General features: G+C 32.7%; 1 long non-coding RNA gene across 1 annotated transcript; it reads right to left on the bottom strand.

The window, feature by feature from the left end:
* Positions 1-18,308: 18,308 nt before the first annotated feature.
* Positions 18,309-19,350, bottom strand: LOC134228492 (uncharacterized). Its single transcript, XR_009984006.1, has 3 exons — positions 19,074-19,350; positions 18,628-18,728; positions 18,309-18,353 (listed from the first exon to the last, which is right to left on the bottom strand). It is a non-coding gene; the product is annotated as an uncharacterized LOC134228492 (long non-coding RNA).
* Between the last annotated feature and the right edge of the window lie 507 nt (positions 19,351-19,857).

Here is a 19,857-nt window from a genome sequence, read left to right as displayed (position 1 = left end):
TCAACCGACTACCCCAGATTCCCATCAACCAGTCAATGGACGCCCTTGCTACGTTGGAAGAGATTTAGAATGCAAATAGTCTGCTGTCAACTGGCAAAACACCTGGCGGATACTCCATCCCAGCTGAGATTTACAAAGAAGGTGGCATGGCTCTAGTCGAAAAACTCCTTCATCTGTTTGTGCAAGGATCCGCCTGACCATGCAGTCACCTCCGCTCCCACTGTCCAGGTCAACTCCTCCCACCACGAAGGTGAGAAAGTAGTCATCGTCGTCACCGACGGACGAATAACCAAACTAGTTTATGTGCGTTGGTACTTATCTTTTTCGTTATACAAATCTATGAGGTACATGTAATTATTGAATAAAAGTTGTAAAAATATGCAATTTTTGTAAGAATCCCGGAAAGTAACTCAAGTTAATGCTCTGTAATATGCTCATCATATCTCTGGGTAATTCTGGTAGAACTTTCTATCACGGTTGGCAACTGTGTGACAAATACTTTGCAGGTTACAAATATATTTAGCTCAAAATACTTAATTTGAGCAAATAAAGGGCAATAACCTTGTCTCCAGCATTGAAGCCACAACGGATTTGATGCTATCATACATTTTCTCACTAGTTAGGGGTATCCCTCACCAAATATCACTATAAAGTTTATTCACCCAAAATGGTACCGACCACCCCCAGTGGCTCATGGACTATATGAAATGTGGAAGCCATGTGTATAACCCATCTCACTTAAAACTTATGGGCAAGGTTAAAGTTTTTGCGGACAAACAGACAGACAGACATAATATAAACAAAAGAAACAAAATGTGATCAAAGTTTAAGTCCTTATGATAAAGATACAATAAATATGCTTAACTGAATGCATGTTGTGCATATATAATCTATACTTTTGCAGAAAAATGCTTTTGATATGCTCCTTAGAACTGCGCAGCTACAGAATTCAGAAGAGCCTTAAAAAATCTATATAATTAAATATTTTAGACCATGAGTCCGTATTTATAGGTGAGAAAAAAATCTTCAAAATTTAAACATATTTGTTGACGGAAGAAAAAGAAAAAAATATCGTGTAATGGGACGTAAAAAAAATTCAGTCGGGTCATTTCTAGGCAGTAGGGCGGGGAGAGGGCAACCGAATATTTTTTTATAATAAAAGTGGTCTTAACAATATTAGGCTAGTACATGTTCCATCACATACTTAGAAATGCAAAATTTCTGAAGCTTTGGCACTATTTTGAAAAACAAACATAGTATTTTCGGATGGGCTAGCTTCTCACTCTTTTTTTGCGAAGATAGACTTAGCATATATGCAATTGACCTTTCTTTGCAAACATTGTGCTCGCTTCTAAATTTCAAATAAACAACTCAATTTATCTTACCAAACTTCGTAGGTTAGTAAGAGCTTACAACTTTGTCAACATAATGAGACATGATGTGTTTTTATGTCCAAACATTACTCCATACAATGTATGGGTCATTGCAAACAATCTAGCTATTTATGTGAGGTGTCTGAAGAAAATTCTATAACTGACTTTATTTTCTATCTAACTGCTAAACAACATTGACAGGTGTATCAACTTTTCGAATGTAATACATGTAAAAACGATTTGTTTTTCATACACGGCATATTGTTTAACATTTTCAAACTAGGTAATTTATAAACATCCTCCTTACAGAGCCCCATTTGAAAATAACTTCTATCGCCAAAGAAAAAGACCGGCCGTAAACACATATGTTTAGGACATTTTTTATCTTTTTTCTTGAGTTTTAAAGAAACCAACACATTATCAAGACTTGTTCCATGAAAAATCAAATATAATCATGGTAATAAACGCATCTATCCACAGCAGACATATGCACATGCCAACCACGTGCTCAGTGGAATAATAAGAACGAGGAAACTCGAGCTTCAAACGGAACAGTGTTTCACGATTTGCTGGAGTAGGATTAAAATCGCATTTTTTCATTAATCAGACGGTGTGGTACAACAAAGAAAAGTAGTAAGTTATATAACCTAAGGATAATTACTTAGTAATTTCTTGTTTTGATGTTGTTATGGTCGCATTTATTCTAAAATCAATGTTATTTGAACTATGTGTGACAGAGGAATGGCGGACGTAATAAACACATGGCCTCAGGAGGACACCCATATGAAAAATCAAATTTACAAGAATTATGGATAATGACAAGAAAAAAGCGAAACAAATGGTTGTAGCCATATTATCAATGAACCGAACTGACATCATTTTCAATGCATTTATCATCTCGTGAATGTTGTAGCTGAGCAGTTCTAACATGATTGATTTCCTCCTAATTAATAAAAAAAACTTGTGTGATTATGATAAAATACACAAATCATTTGTTCACTATAACATGATTAATATCACTGATACATTTTCCAAATTTAAGTACGTTTAATGTACTGAAGAAAAAACGGGAATTAAAACGGCCCCGTTTTTCATTCGCAAAAATATGCCCCGGTGACATGTATCATTTTAAATCAACTTCTAGTCCTGGGTCGGATTTTATTAATTTGAAGATCATTATACAGGATACCAACACCCACAATAATTTAATAAGGTATTACATAGACCCACCATATACTTCGCTCAATATGGAGAGGCCTACCACTTGTTTACAGCTGTTTCCATGAGAAAGTGGGCAGGTCTACAGAAAAGCCCCAATCAGTTTCTTTGTTGGATTTCGCAATTGTATTTCAGTCAGATTCATCAGTTTCGTCACCCAACGCAATGGTAATAAAGTCAAGGCGAATAAATTTAAGCGAGATTTGCGATAAGTGAAAGGGGAAGTGACTTTATTGACATGGCAATAGTGTACTTAGGCAGTTTCCGATATGCGTAGCAAAGAATCGCTAAGCACGCAGCTTAGAATTTTTATCCAACGGAAATTAAGTGTGTTACTCAGCTAAGAATATGCTTAAGAAAATCAAGCATATACTTAGAAATTTATTTTAGAATTTTTATACATACGACATCCTGGTGTTTTCGAAGTCAAATAAGATTCTATACTCTTGATACAGCTTATTAAAATTGAAAGGCACGGTGAAAAAAGAAAGTAAAACAGAATCACATGTTGGTGAATATTTCGTGTGCCTTATGTGACGAGAAAGATTAAACCCTCACTGTACACCTTCTAAATTTCTTGTCTACATCAATGCTGTGAAAAAATACTTTACAGTGATGAAAAAAGCTGATTTCCAACATTTCGATTTAAGGTCAAAGCTTTAGCTTAATGAAATGAAGTATAAGCAAATTTTCAAATTTGGAATTATAAATCTGACTTCATTTATTGCATGACGTTTCTTTGAGAAAATTCTGATAGAAAAAAATTCCCCAAATGTGAATTATCAATACGATAACTAATTTATAAATACCAAAAGTATAATAAGCAAAAAGAAAAAAAAAGAAAAATATTAACTAAATCTGTAATAAAACCAGGATTCAAATCTTGAGAAGCAAACATATTTAGGCTAAATAATTTTAATCAGCGGTGGATCTTTTTTATACTGAGACGTTACAGTACAGGCCTCGAGTTTTCCTAAAAAAAAAAAAAACACGGGGATCCGTGGACAGCAAATCCACGCTTTAGCGTGGACCTCGAACCATATCGGCGTCTTTGAAATCAGCGTTTCTATGCACCGTATAACACGGTGTGTCACAGTTCTGATGATAAATATTTTATACATTTTCATTGCCCTTTTTTAATAAAATTAAATTAACTTCCTTGACTGCTTATAAAGGATTAAAGGGAAACTCGGGTATATGTGTGCGTCCATGAAATTCCTTGATTTAACGACGTTCGATCCTGATATTTAAAGTCTTAAACTTTTTTTGGCCAATTATATTTTTAGTTTCCACATACATAGCTTAATTAAAACTCAAATCAAAAAATAGGGGTCAATATGCTTCTTTTGGCTTTAAAGTACATTTAATATGACCTTTTTGCACTGAAATTTGTGTCTAAATTAAAAAAATAAATCTTCGACATTTTCCCTGCAATATTTTTACCCAATTAAAGCACGAAACTAAATGAACTCTAAGTCTGTTTTAAAAAAGACAATTTAAAATTGTAACTATATGTAAGAAAAAAATTCAAATTGTTTCGCATAATCAATTATTTGACCTTTCTGCACTAAAAAAAATGTGATTTTTCTGTCATTGAACATTTAATAAGCAAGAAAATTATTCTAAAGTCTTAAACTTTTTCTGAGTCAAAGCAAATAGGTCAAAGTTATCTTGAATATTTAGAAAAAGAACATCAAAATTGGGGGTATATAATGTTAATTTTCATATATTACTAAAGAATAGTAAAATTTACGTTAAAATTGGCTCAATTTTTTCCCGAATTTTCAGAATATCCTTACTATATCTGTCCCACTTTGATGATAAAATTTATAAGAAATGATTTAACAGATATTTCAGAACCAGCATAACACATTTCACTGCAAAAATCAGCTTTGTGCAACCAGCATAGGAATCTAAAACTAACAATACTGTTATAGTTCAAAAGGGAAAAAAAAATATCATTTTCGTAAAAAAAACCTTCCGCCACAGAATATAGTTCCTAGTTTAATTCTACTTGAAAAGAATTAAATCGCAGTTTTTTTCATTGAATATAGTTCAATTTGCATTGTAGAATTCAGATTTAATGTTAGAACTTAAAAATGATGCAGAATTTTTTAAATAAAGGACATGACGAAAATCCACTCAAAAGATCAGGATCGAACGCCCTTAAGCGAGACTATCCAACTTTTTTTTTTAACAAAGAGGAAACGTGACACTGCTTTCGACACTTTAATGTTAACATCTGTGCGCCGTATACATAGGACAATACAACATATAACTTAAATTCTCATAATTGTTTAAAATTTGTTACGTATATTGATGAAATGTGAACTAAAGAGTAGCGAAATTTTAAAGTGCAGTTATAATTTTTTTTCACTCCAGACAACTTGTCCACTATTTTACCGGACAACCCTAGTGCCATACATTGCTTTCTGTGCTTGGTCGGATAAATGGATGTCACCGTGCAAAATGCTCGCAAATTTCACATATATATGAACTAATATTATAAATGTATAGAATCAATTCAAGATTTTTTAAAGGAAATATCGTGAGAACGTCTGTAAGGATTTTGTCAAGGGTTGACGGACTTTAGTAAGCTACATGTATTTGTTTGTCACACATAAGGGTACAATGTATCTAATTTTCATTTCAGCCAAATATCAAAATCTCTTATCATAATTTAACCGCATCAAAAAGGAAAGATTGTAAAATATTTTCCATAAAGATAATGTTCAGTTTTGACATTAATTTTGCTAAATCATCTTAAGATAACAGTGAACTAAAGAAAAAATAGTTATAATTAACCTTTGTTGACAGTCCGGTGCATGTTTCTATGGGAGTGTAATTCGGCAGATCCACAAATGTATGACATTTAATTAAGTTGCTTCGAATGATATACGAACGATCTACATTGAAAATTTAAAGTCTTTAGAATTTACAACTTTTAAAATTGGAATCTTTGGATCTGTTCATTTATTCCTCCTACTTCGTATTTGTATCAAACGAAGCATATAATCCTTCTGAATAAAAATTTCTTTTAAATTTAATGGTGTAATTTTGAATGGAATGACATTCCAACCCTTTATGGTTGAATAAGCAGAAAATGCATTTTAAATCCAGTCGTTCTTAACTTACTGTGATAAGTAAGCCTAAAACTATGACTCTTTAAAATCTGTTTTTATAACATGAATACTAACCACTGAATTGACACTCCAATTGTTTTCTCAAATAAAATGGACTGTAAAATCGATGAAATTTTGTAGAAAAATACGAAAATTTGCATAAATTCTAATGTTCTTGTGACCTCTGTGTATCCCATAACTCATTACCAATACTCACTTTGTAGCAGGGATGACAAGAGTTTTTTTTTAATTAATGCACTGTTGCATCATTTTAAAAAATTCCAAACCAGGGCTCAAAAAAGGTCTGAGCAAATCTTGTTTTTTATGACTATATACATCTAAATGACAAATGAAATACGTGCAGATAACGAACAGTATTCGAGTTCAAAACTCCATAAAACAATACAAAATAGAAGTACACCAGATAGGGACCTAAACAAAATCAGAGGAAGAATCAGGTGCCATATAGGAGTGAGCATCCCCAACATACCTGTCATGATCAGGAAATAACGGAAAAATCTGTAAACAACTCAATTTGTACATAATGACCTAACAATCAGTATGAAAAAAGTCATTCAGCATTTGACGCAATGATAAAATAAAATGCAGAGAGAACGAAGTGTAAAAGATTTATCCTGAGGGATAAGAATAATAGAGAAAAAAAAAACGTTTTAGTGTTTGGTCTCTTACATCGAAATTATTTCTTTGATATAAAAAAAAGTAATAGAAATGTTAATTAAACACCTTCCTTAATGGAATTTGAATGATATAAAGTTTACCTACATGTATACAATACCCGCATCGTTATTTTTAATGGATACAAGATACGATAGGATTCACGCACGATACGATAGGATACACGCAAAAAACGATGAACGCAAAACACGAAATCTCTGATAAACAATCTTCAGGATAGGATAAAGGCGAAAGCTGATAGGATTTTATAAAATGTGGAATTAAAATTCGGATTTTTTTTTTTTTTTGAAAAGACATAAATTTTATTGTTTGATAACTGCAGTAATTATGTTCATATACATATTTGCAAAGCTTCAAATCTAAATGATAAAATATATTTAAAGTATTATGATATAAGACTTGAGGTCACTTTGGTAAGTTCGACTCAGTGGTGGAAATTTCCGATTATTTGTGTAAATGTCGAAAATCTTATTAAAGCTTTACTATGAATCATTTAATTACAGTACAAATATTTTAACAATGTTTGCAGAAAAATTCTGTGGTGAAGTGTTGTTTCTCACAGACGCAATACATTTATGAAATTCTATACATAGGTTTATTTGTTATACAAAAAATATATACCAAATAAATTTATCTACAAGTACTGAAATATATATGCAATTAATTAAATATTTGTTTTCAATGTCTGATGCTTACAATATGAGGTGAGGTGTATCCAAATACCGCAATTAATTATAAAAATGAAAAAAAGGAAAAGAATAAGAGACCGGCCGAAAGAAAGGATCAAAGAAATCGATTATTAAAAAAATGAATAAAGGACAAGGTATGCTAACAGCTGAATCTGGACCCTTATTTGATGTAAAAATCAAAACATTTTTAAAACTGTAAACGTTTGTAGTTAAAAACTTAAATTGTTGCATGTTTTAAAATCAGCACTAGTTTTAATTCAAAGCATTCATTGAGGCCAAAAGAGGGTAAAAAATATGACGTTTTCCCGACTTTTTCTCAATTCTGGTGGAATTTCGACAAATTTTAAATACTTTTCACTTCTGATCGCATAGAACACAAGCTTGCCCATCTGAGATTTTTACACACTGATAATAGTGTTTGAAAGATATAAATTTGGTAGACAAGCAAGCTTTTGCTCTATGTTCTTTGAAAGAAAATGTGTTGGAAAATTGAATAAAATTTGCAGAAAAATGAGAAAATTCAGAAATTGACATTTTCTGACCTTCCTGTGACATCTGTGTATCCCATAACTTAGTACCAATACTCATTTTGTTGGATGATAAGTGGTTTTCAATCAATAAACTGTTGCATCATTCTAAAAGACACCCCTCACCAGGGGCCAAATAAGGGTCTTACTCTACCTTGTCCTTTGTCTTTATAGATCTATCATGAACTATATACTACATGTAAACCCCCTCCGCCAAGAAAACTATTTTCTTGAGTAGAAATCTAAATAAATGCTAATATAACAGCACCGTTCATAAATACTTGTAATTTGTGTAATGTGTCTCAGGGTGAATTAAAATCAATTAATTAATATTTCTAATATCATTCATTTAATTTTCATATATTTTCATAAGGCATCATATTATTATAGTAACCAGTGAATTCTATTGTCACTACGGAATATATTATGTTCATTCACTGCCTTGTTTATTCATTCACTTATACGAGTGAGTGGTGAGTGAGAGTATACGAGTGTATGAGTGGTCAAACAGGTTTTTCTCTGTCCCCTGCGTATTCGCCCTTACTAATTCTCGAGATCTCCAACTTTAGACTTTGATGAGAGAAGAGACTCTGTTACAACGCACTTTGAAAAATTACGCACTTTGAAAAAAAAATACAAAGTGCGTTAAATTTGGGACCAAATCAACAAATTGAACATGTTGGATAAATTTTTGGTGAAAATTTTAAGGTCGCTTCAAGATGTGAAAGTGAGCTATTTTGATCTTTCCTTAATTTGAAAATTCTTCCTCTCTTAAATGTTTCACTGTACTTATTTTTTTTTTCCAGTTTGCATGCATTTTATGTAAGCTAAAATTTATTGAAAGTTTTCAACCAGTTATGCAAATACATATATTTGGGTGTAGCATATACATGTAAGGGCGTCGGTAACGGGAGTGGGGCTTAGGCACACAAATATTTTGCAAAAATATACATAATATAGGCACTGAAAATTGGGCTTTACTTTGGGGGAGGGGGCGTTCAATTTGCTACCGGCGGCAATATGTATCCGAAAAAAAAATCGTTGGTCTTAGAGATATTCTACTAGTCTTCCACTTGTTCTCAATGAGGTTAAATAAATATACGTGTATTAAAATTTAAAGTTTTCCGAAAGATATGATTACTTACAAATTGATTCTCTCAATAACTAAAATCTAATTGTAGAATTTTTGTTATATGCATATATGCATTTTTCAAAGTGCGTTAACTTTCTCCATGGCAAAAATGTTAATGTACACTCTTAACGCACTTTGAAGAATTTTTTTCAAAGTGCGTTGAGTATGTCCCAAATTTAACGCACTTTGAAAACAAATTTCAAAGTGCGTTAATTTTGTCCCAATTTTAACGCACTTTGAAAAAAAAACTTTTCAAAGTGCGTTGCCATAAGGCTCTCTCTCCCCATCACAAATTATATCTTACGATTATTGTTGCATTGTAGTCTAGGGTTTTACGTTAAGAAATAATTGTTAAATTATTTCTTAGTATTAAATTATTTTTCAGAATCAATTTGATCATTTTACTTAACTGAAGTAATCTCTAAATTGGCTCTTACTACTGAGACAAGTGAAAAATTTCCAAAATCGCCCGATACAAAGAAGATAGGTCCAAGTATATTATACGTTTAAATAGTTCCGGACATTCTGCATTTATTTGGAAATGTGACAAAGGTCTAAATGAGTTTACATTTGTAAAATTAATTGAATATTAATGATCATAATTTACATAAATGTTCCAGATATTTAAGGAATGAATTAGTGATAATGTAAAACATGAGTTGGGGCCGGGGTGTTTACGCTTTTTAATGAGAAGCGAAGCAGGTAAGATATTTCATTTTGAGTAAAGGTCGGCAGGTAAATGAATTTAAATTGAGTTTAGTAGACTGATCAGAGGATCGACGGGTAAGCAAGTAAACGGGTCAACAGGTCAGCAGGTCGACAGGTAAGCAGGTCTACAGGTAAACAGGTCGAAGTTCGGCAGGTAAGCAGGTCAATAGGTAAACAGGTCGACAGGTAAGCACGTTTACACTTCAGCAAGTCGACAAGTCAGCGATCTAAAGTAAGATTTGTAGAATGATGAGCGGGTTCATAGATCAGCAGATCGATAGATAAACAGGTCGGCAGCTCAGCAGGTCGAAGGGTAAGCAGGTCGACAGGTCAGCAGGTCGACAGGTAAACAGGTTTACAGGTAAGCAGGTCGACAGGTCAGCAGGTAAACAGGTCAGCAGGTCGACAGGTCAGCGAACTAAAGTGAGATTGGTAGAATGTTGAGCGGGTTGATAGATCAGCAGGTCGACAGGTCGACAGGTCAGTAGGTCGACAGGTAAACAGGTAATCGATTAAAATTGAGATTGGTAGAATGATCTGATAGTGAATAAACAATTATGGTAAATATTTATTCATGACTGCCCTGTCGACCTGTTTACTTGTCGACCTGTCGACCCGCTTACCCATATTTATTGTTATTTCCAAACTTAATGAATATGTATATTATGTAAATGTTATTAATTAATATGTAAATAAAATATTAATAATTTTATGGACTTTGCCTATTTACTCAATATTCTCGTAAGAGTGAAAATTTCAGGAACTACAAAACCGTATACTACACTTGACCCGAATCTTCTACACTGACAAACCTTTGTTTATCTTATATGGTCATTGTTATTCATGCTCACAGTGGATATCACCATGTAGATACCTCATTTGCTAATCTGACTCCAAAAAATATAGTCCCAGTTCCAATGCAAGTGTGTTTGTCCAAAGACTAATTTTGATACATGACTGCAGAAAATTATGACGTATAAATACTTTAAAATGTTTGAATGAATTCAAGAGAGTTTGAAGTATATTTAATATACAGATATTATAGAGTGATGAAAATTGAAACACAATTTCAACATAGCTTTTCTGTTTACCTTGTCTCCATGTGCTAGTTACTTGCTGTCCACATTTCCGTGAATAATTTACCCTATTTCGCTACAAAATCGGCCCAAACAATGTGCGCGACGTCTTATCTATCTACAAAAAACGTATTTTTACTTCATGACTTGCTGCACTTTCTTATAGTGTATACACAAGACCTATCGCTGAATTCATTACAAAATAAATATGGCATACGTGTGATTGATCTACTATAAAAGTTTTAAATTTATCGAAATTGGAAACTTGTATATCTAATTTTATTTTTTAATGTATAATAATAATAATAATAATAATAATAATAATAATAATAATAATTTTAATAACTAAAGGTTATATGCAGAACTCTTTGTCCAAGAATTATCAACACTCCACATAAACAGAATCTTTCGGTGTTATAAATACAGTATAATACAGCTGGAAAAAGAATTATTTACTAAATTCGGACTTTACTTGTCAAATTACAAAATACAAATTACAAGTTAGCCTTGTTTTATTTCATGCATTGACGGAAAACAAAATATCAAGCACAATTTCTCTGTTTCCTTTTTCTTTCCTTTTTTCATTACAAAACGAGACTGTTAAATTTGACCAATAATACATTTCTCATTATTTTTTATTATCCTCTTCGAAATATCTGTAAAATTCTTATCGTATAACTTATTATATATTTATTTACAATTTTAACTGAAAAAAAAACTTTTTTCATTTTACCTTAGCTTGATTTTTTGTGTATATTTTTTAATTCTTTCCTTCTCTTATCACATTTTAAGAAAACTTAAACATATATAGGAATAATATTAAATGCATCATTTTTTTACAGAAATGCAGAAGAGCTTCAATCTACAGAAGATCGTTATATGTTTCGTTATTCTATATATCACCATTCACAGTTTTTATACCTGGAAACCGGAAATAATTGTTCAGTGTAAGAAAGAAAAGCCGATCCAAATATTACATCCTAGTCCAAAAACTTTAATGTCTGAAAAATCCACGAAAACTAACTTAAAGGATAGAGAAGAATTCTTAAAAGTCAAATCTCAAACAGGGTCAAAATTACCTTACGGCGCACCTTTGGAAGCATGTAATTATTTTGAAAATAAAGTTTTTTATACATAATTTATTTATTTATATTTTTATTCTTTTATTTTTTTAATTCTTTTTTCATTTATTTTTGGAGTTAAAATTTGCATTTGACACCCTATGCATAGGACTAGTATTTGATACAAAAGAATGATTTAGAAAAAAGAGTCTGTTGAGACATATGTCCGCAAAAACTTTAACATTGCCCAAAACTTTTGACTGGCTGGGACTATGGCTTTCATATTTCACAGGTGCATTTCTAGTGACAAGACCTTTCTCAGGGTACCACTCAATTTGACCTCTTGACTTTGGAGTTTGACACACTTTTACACCAAAATTCCAAACTTTTATTTTGGCCATAAATTTTGAACAGTTGGTGCTAGGACTTTCATTCTTCACATAGTCAGTTTGTATTTTTTGTGACAAGACCTTCCATTGGATACCAACAACCTTGACTTTTTAACCTTGACCTTTGAAATTGACCTACTTTTCAAAAACTTGAACCTTGGCCATAACTTTTGAATGGTAAGGGCTAGGGCTTTAATACTTCATATATTATATCCTTGTGACAAGACTTTACATGGGATACTGACAACATTGACCCTTTGACCTTGATCTTGGAGTTTGACCTACTTTTATAAAACTTTAAATTTAACGTTGGAAATTACGTTTGAACGGTTGGTGCTAGGACTTTCAATCTTCGCATATGTATTCTTTGTGGCAAGACCGTCCATTAGATACCAACAACCTTATTTGACCTTTTGACCTTTACCAAAAAGTTTTACCTACCTTTAAAACCGTTTATCTTGGCCATAACTTGTGAAAAAGGTGGTGCTAGGGTTTTTCTGTTTTACATCTGTCATTTTTAGTTCTCGTGAGAAGGTCGTAAATTGGGTATCAATATTGATTTGCATTAGAGAAAATTCAACCTTCGCAATGTTGCTATACGGGGGCATCAGTGTTTCACAAATATATCTTGTTTTATAATATTATTTCTTTGCTTCTCCTTCATGACATGTGTTTGAATACATTTTAGTAAAAGGGGAAGTGACTTTATTAACATGGCAATAGTGTACTTAAGCAGATTGCGATATGCATAGGAAAGAATCGCTAAGCACGTAGCTTAGAATTTTTATGCAACGGAAATTAAGTACGTTACTCAGCTAAGAATATGCTTAAGAAATTTACTAATACTTTGCACTGATGAAAAAAACTGATCTTCAACATTTCGATTTAAGGTCAAAGTTTTAGCTTACAGAAATGAAGTATAAGCAAATTTTCAAATTGGGAATGATAAATCTGACTTCATTTATTGCATGACGTTTCTTTGAGGAAATTCTGTTATTTATTTTATGACCTTTTTTTCAGGAAAATATTCACTTAATCTGTAATAAAACCAGGATTCAAATCTTGAGAAGCATACATATTCAGGCTAAAAAATTTAATCAGCGATGCATCTTTTTTTACTGAGACGTGTGAGGTACATGTAATTGCCCAGTTTTGTCAAACAATAGCAATGGTGATAAATATTAATCCATTAAAATTCGATACGGTCAGAAGGTATAAGTTTGTCTATAATTCTCTATGATTTGCTGTGCAGTTATTTACCAGTTTTCATAGAAAAAAAAATGTAACCATTTAGAATTTAACTATATAATTAAAGAAGATTTCAAATTTAAAAGAAAATTCATTACAACATGGATATTGAAAGTTAAGTTACGACAACATTCTTTTATACTTTTACAAACTCATACCTGTGAAAAGTGTTTTTTTTTTTTTTGTTTTTTTTTTCTTTTTTTTTTCTTTCTTTTTTTTTTTTTTTATAGATTTTTATCTATCAGGTCAAGCAATCGCACTCTCGAATATTACTTACAAAGATACATTGCTGGTTCCAGTAAATGTTCAATCAAGCCTCTTTCTTTGCTCCTCACTAAGATATTAACAGCAGTGAAGGAAAAACTTCAGGAGTACTGTGCAATAATATATTCGAGAAGTGGAGTTAATCAGATGTGGATACTTTAAAATTACAAAGAACTTTTGGACAATTTGAAATCACAAGATTTTACCAAAAGTAATAGCTTAAAAACTTACGAATTTTCAATTTTATGCACAACCATTTCCCACGATAAATTAAAGTCCAGGCTTTTGGATATCATCGACAGCTGCTTTTTTTTTTAAAAAATGGAACTCGTAAATTTACTTACCTTGTCATTGATCATTTGCAACATGATTTTGTTAAAACACAATCTGATTGCACACACAAGTTCTCTGGAATTGACATCAAAAAAGATACTTGAGTTTCTGATTGACAATATCTATGTGGTTTTTGTAGACCAGGTCTTGCAACAATCAGTTGGAATCCTCATAAGTACCAATTGCACTCCATTATTAGCAGACCTTTTTTGTTTTTATATGAAGCAAAATTTGTGCAAAACCTTATGCGTGAAAAGAAAAGAAAAAAACACTTGTTGTGGCCTTCAACTCGATATTTAGATAAATCGACTCTCAATTAACAATGGTAATTTCCATTCCTATGTCGAACGATATCTCCTGGGGAGCTTGATATAAAAGATAACACAGAGTCTGACACATCTGTTTCATACTTTGATATTTTACTTGAAAAGGACATTAATGGTTATCGAACAACTGTGACAGACTCATTGATGTTTTTATATATTATGCACATGTGCATAGCAATGTATATTGCATGTGCATTTATTCAGTGATTTAATTATGCATATGTTTTTACTTGCAGCACACTCCTACAGCTGAATTACCCCAGGTAGCACAAAACATTTTCAAAACATTTTATTGGTGTTGTAAAAAGGTTTTTTCGAAACATTTCAGACAAAACATTTTAAAAATGTTTTTAAAACATTTCCTCTTCTCAATAAAACATTTTAAAAACATTTTTAAAATGTTTTCAAGAAGCTTACGATTAAATCCTTTTGGAACATTTTTCTAAAATATTTTTGAAACGTTTTAAAAATGTTTCAAAAGGTATGTATAGCTTTCAAATATCAAAGATTTTTATATTATACGTTTTAAAAACGTTCTAAAACATGAATTGAAACATTCCTTTTCCATAAATCTGAAACATTGCACAAATACCTTTCTGAAACATTTGGAAGGAACGTTGTCAAAATGTTTTTGAAACATTCATAATTCATTTAAGGGTATTTATAGCTTCCAAATATAAAAGATCTTATAAAACGTTTTAAAAACGTTCTTAAAACATGAAATGAAACATTCTTATTGTGTAAATCGGAAACATTGCATATACGTTTCTGAAACATTTGTAAGGAACATTTTAAAAATATTTTTAAAACATTCTTAATATACCATTGTAAAATTGCAAAAAAGCTTTCCATACTGTGAGGTCAGCTTTTATGTTTTTTGTTACCCTTATTCTGTGATGCTGTTTAGTAATACCTATGGTTGAATTTATAAGGCAGCGACAGAACGCCCGGCCAGGGGCAATGACCTTGCACGCAAAGTTTAATAAGCCAATAAGTGACTGCATTTCTCTCAGGGAGACTTTCTTTGCATTCAAAAAGTGTTCTAATAAGCCATTAATCTGGTTTAATTTTTCTGAGGGGAGTTTCATAGTCATATTGACCGTGCCGAATTCTATTCCCAAGAATGTTAGGACTTGTGTAGGTTCGACTGTTTTGTCATGAGCAATTGGGACACCAATATCTGAACATATGGATTTAAAAACATTTAAGGCATTGTGGCAAGTGGATGTGCCTGGTGGGCCGCAGAAAAGGAAATCGTCAAGGTAGTGAATTATCAAATCATTTTGGGATTAGTTTTGAGTAAGCCAATGTAGGAACGAAGCAAACCTGTCAAATAATGCGCAGCTAATTGAAGAGCCAAAAGGTAACATTTTATCAAAATAGTATTTGTCCTGAAATCTGAAACCAAGCAGGTCAAAGTCACCTGGGGATACTGGGTTCAGCCTAAATGCTGACTTAATGTCCGTCTTAGCTAGATAGGCCCCTTTCCCCACCTTAACTATCATTCTGCTGCTTGATCTATATTGCTGTAATGTAGTGTATATGCTTCAGGGTCAATAAAATCATTAATTGACTTGTTTTCTGGGTAAGAGAGATGATGTATGAGTCGCATGTCACCATCTTTTTTAGGCACAAGGCCTAAGGGGGAGACCTGCAGGTTTGGAAATGGTGGGTGAACAAAAGGGGCCTGCAACTCGTTTTAAAGCTACTTCTTTTTGAATTTTACTTTCAGCTATTACTGTATTAGCCTTGAGGCTAGGGAGGTTACAAGATTCGCGGTGTGCCCTGGGGCCCAAATATTGGACATTAAAACCATACTTAAAACCCTGGAATATGAATTCACAATCAGAGTATCCAACTAAATGTTTACATAGATTTTGTAACTTGATTGGTGTTGTGCCCAAAGAATATATTGAACCATTATTTTGAACACCTGGCACTTGGGTGGTTAGCTCCGCATTTGCTGCATGCATGTCTGTACTTGCACCTGGGGAAGAAAGGGCAACTTACTCCCTTGTTAAAATGATTACAATAAAATGCCGAGGTACGGTTTGAATTGCTTGGGTAAGAACTTTGACTTTGAGAAGAGGTACGTTTACACGTTTGAATAGTTTCATGCTTGTTAGATATGTACAAAAGCCAAAATTCCTGATTAATTTGACCCCATGACAACTGGGGTTGGTTGGCCATTTTTAAACGAAATTGCTCGTCATATTTAAGCCAATTATTTGACCTAGTAGCAGCGATTCTGATATCTCTGAGATACTTGAGTAGTTCTTGAGCCCGTTTTGGAAATTTCTCCATCATTATGCTTGTAAATATAATAAAAGCCGATGTCCACTTATCGAATGTGAGAAAAGTGTTTCTTTTTGGTTTCACAATGCATAGCAGCCCTTCTTTAATTTTTATGTCCCCTTGTGATTCATAATCTTGTAATTCACAAGCTGTTTTAGTAAGCAGTGAGAGATCGATAAATTTGCCCTCCCATATTTGGTTTTTAATTTTCTGAGGGACGTGTGAACCTACGGAATCATAACAATTGATTTCTTGTAGTGGTTGACTTGAAAAATTTAAATTTGACTCACCGCTTCCACTGGGGATTTCAGGGATGCTTTGATCTATTTGTGGTATCAGCGTAGGTTGTATAGTATCGGATGGCAGAGGAAGAGCTTCTGGGGGAATTCCACAGGCGTCTGTTGCCTCGGTCGGGGCCTGGCGTGTTGGCGTGGGATTTGTCCTGGGCCTAGTGCTTTGACTGCACCGGTGCCCTCTGCCTCTCGATGGGGTGCCCATGGTCTCCCTCCGCTTCCTGGACGCTCTCCTGGTCACTCTCGTTCTAACTGGCGGCATGACCCTAATGTAGATTTTCCGCAACTTCCAAGGAATTCCAAAGCATATTCCATGGAATCCCATGGAATTTTTGTTCCGCAGACTTCTTAGGAATTCTCCGGAGTATTGGGACGGAACTTTTTCGGAGTGGTACGGAATTTCAAATCTACCTGGAAAAGAGCGGAACAATGCCAGAATAGAAATTTGCGGAGGAAATCCATGGAATTCCAGATTATTTGTAAATCTAAAGAATTCCATGGAAATCCGTGGAATTCCAGGAAAATACAATGAAAACTGTATTAGTGTTAAATAATTACAAAAAAACTTGATAACATCACAATTTTTCATACATCAAATCTATATTTGCAAAATAAAAAATTCACTGTTTCTTTTACAACATTTTTTGAGACAAATATTGCATATTCCTCTCAGATGTACAATATAAGCACTTTTTTTCAATGTATTCTCACTGAAAGTATTTAACATCAAAGGTTATTAACACAAATATCCAGAGAAAAGTATGATTACTGGAGGATCGCCATGGGTAAATTATGTTATGATATACATGTACATGATATAGTAAACTAAAGTCTGCATTTTTTTTTTAACTAAACCTTTGAAACCTCAACAGGGTATACATTTTCAAAACTGCCAGTGGCTCATTTACATTTACAAAGTTAGTGACTAGAGTGACAAACACATACTTATTAAATGCAAAAAAAAATATTTCACAACTGTATTAGATAAAAAGATCCCATAAACATGATAAAATCAACAGTTGCTATTTTCCCCAAATGTACGCTAAAGATCCCAATTATGGAAGATCCAAAACTTCTGACGTGTTTGCTAGAATCACTTCCTCACTGATATATCCCATGCAATTTGCAATAGAGGATTGACAGATAATTGGTGTCACGAACGGATTCACTTTTAGTACAAAGGCTCAGCAAGTTCGATGTTGATCATTCCAACAGACACTTCAAACTTTCTGAAAGAAAAGATGACCATTCAGATGTATCATTATTGATATCCATATAAATATATGACAAATAATAAAATATAGCTCTACAATACAATTGGTTCTTTCGACCTGGCAGATCAGTTGACTGTAGATTATGAATTCATTACCTTGCAATTTTTTGTTCAAGTTAGGAAGTTTATAGACAACAAACACCAGTCACTGATCAAAAAATGGCTCAGGTGAGCTAAAATGAAAAGTTTAGGGCTCAAGCTCAATGCTTGACTAACATTGAAAAAGATATAATTTCAAATCATGTGATTTTATTGATGAAGAAAATAATTCAGAAATCTGACCTGTTTTTTTTCTTACAGCTCTTGTCCTTCTTTTGAGCATCCGGATTCCTGTAAAATGCATGTATACTTCATAGAAGATGATAGCTATTTGATCTTAAATAAATATGCATACCTGTGCAGTAAGCATGTTTAGATTACCTGTCAGAAATCAATGTTATAAATTATTAGGATAAGGAAATTAAGCATGGTAAAAATTTACCTAAAATTTTGTTTACTTGGCATAGTTGCAAATTTAAAAAAAAAATCTTATGCTAAAAGACATGGATTAATAAAATCAAAGTTAGTTTATTTGTTTTGAATGATAATTTGAGCTGGTTCTCACCATATTCACAAGCCTAGTAAGTGATTGGCTAAGCATCTACATGTATATCCACTTTTATCAAAACGCCAGCGCTGTGGGAATCATCTCAGGCACTGCAGCAACTATTAAAACAATCAAAATAAGAGCTGAAAATGATCATGAACATGCATTACAAAATATGTAATTAATTTCAAGTACATGTAAATGTTATCTTGAGCAAAGGAACGTACAGGTAAAATTCTTTACATCAGTTCGATTCCAAACGAGGAAATTCGGGTTAAAATCCATGATCTAAATGATATGTTTAGAGTTGTGAAATTATTATTACAAAATTGAAATAGTGCTTGTCCTACCGATTTCACAGTCAGGCATTTCACTATTTTTAGTATGGTTCCCAGACTAATGAACTGTAGCAGAAGCATTCTTCATTCAGGGACACATGAAATACTGTACAATGTTGTACCTACCGGGTCTTAAAATGTCCTCATCTTCTTCCATCCCAAACTAATTATGATTCTCCTGTTCGTGACACTCTCTTTCCAACTTTCCTTCTGTGCAATATCAACATGGCATTCGATATTTTTGAATTTCAGCATGTTGTTAAAATTAAATGTTCATCGAGCCCGACTTCGATCCCGATGTTATTGTACTATTAGTCGACAGTTTAAAAAAATCTAAATAATTTTCCACAGTTTTCCAGCGCAGAAAATGGCTAAGTTCCTGATTTGGTAATTTTTTCCAAAGAATTCCACTACTTTCCTAGCCAAAAAATGTCTAATTCCAATTTTTTTCAAATTCCAAAATATTCCAAAAACTTCCAGACACACTTTTCGAGTTTGGTATGGAAACGAATGGAATTCCATGGAATTCCAAAACTTTTCCAAACCCTTTGGAAAATCTACATTAGGGGATTTCGGTTCTTGTAACGTGATGGGTTTTGATTGCTTTAGTGTTGAAAAAAGCGTCTGATTTCAACAATTTGCTGGTTTGAAAAGGGGGATAACTTCCAGTGCACCTTTATAATTAATTCGTACGTAGTTTGAGTCGTAATACATCTTTGTATATTCCTGATGTAATAACTTGTTTACACTTCGTCCCAACTAACCAAACATTAAGAACCCTGTCCTAAATTAATAATTTACTATTTGATATAAAATCAAATAATCTTGATTAAATAAAAAATCTTTTTGCCTATTTTCATTACTAATGAAGTTCAAAAAATATTTTGCATATATGTATTGTTTTCAACAT

Source organism: Saccostrea cucullata, unplaced genomic scaffold, assembly GCF_032062105.1.
Source record: "Saccostrea cucullata isolate Sc308-1 unplaced genomic scaffold, CSIRO_AGI_Scuc_v1 ctg5233, whole genome shotgun sequence".
NCBI classification, from domain to species: Eukaryota; Metazoa; Mollusca; class Bivalvia; order Ostreida; family Ostreidae; genus Saccostrea; species Saccostrea cuccullata.
The sequence above is the reverse complement of the archived record's forward strand: the minus strand, read 5'-3'. Positions and strand labels throughout refer to the sequence as shown.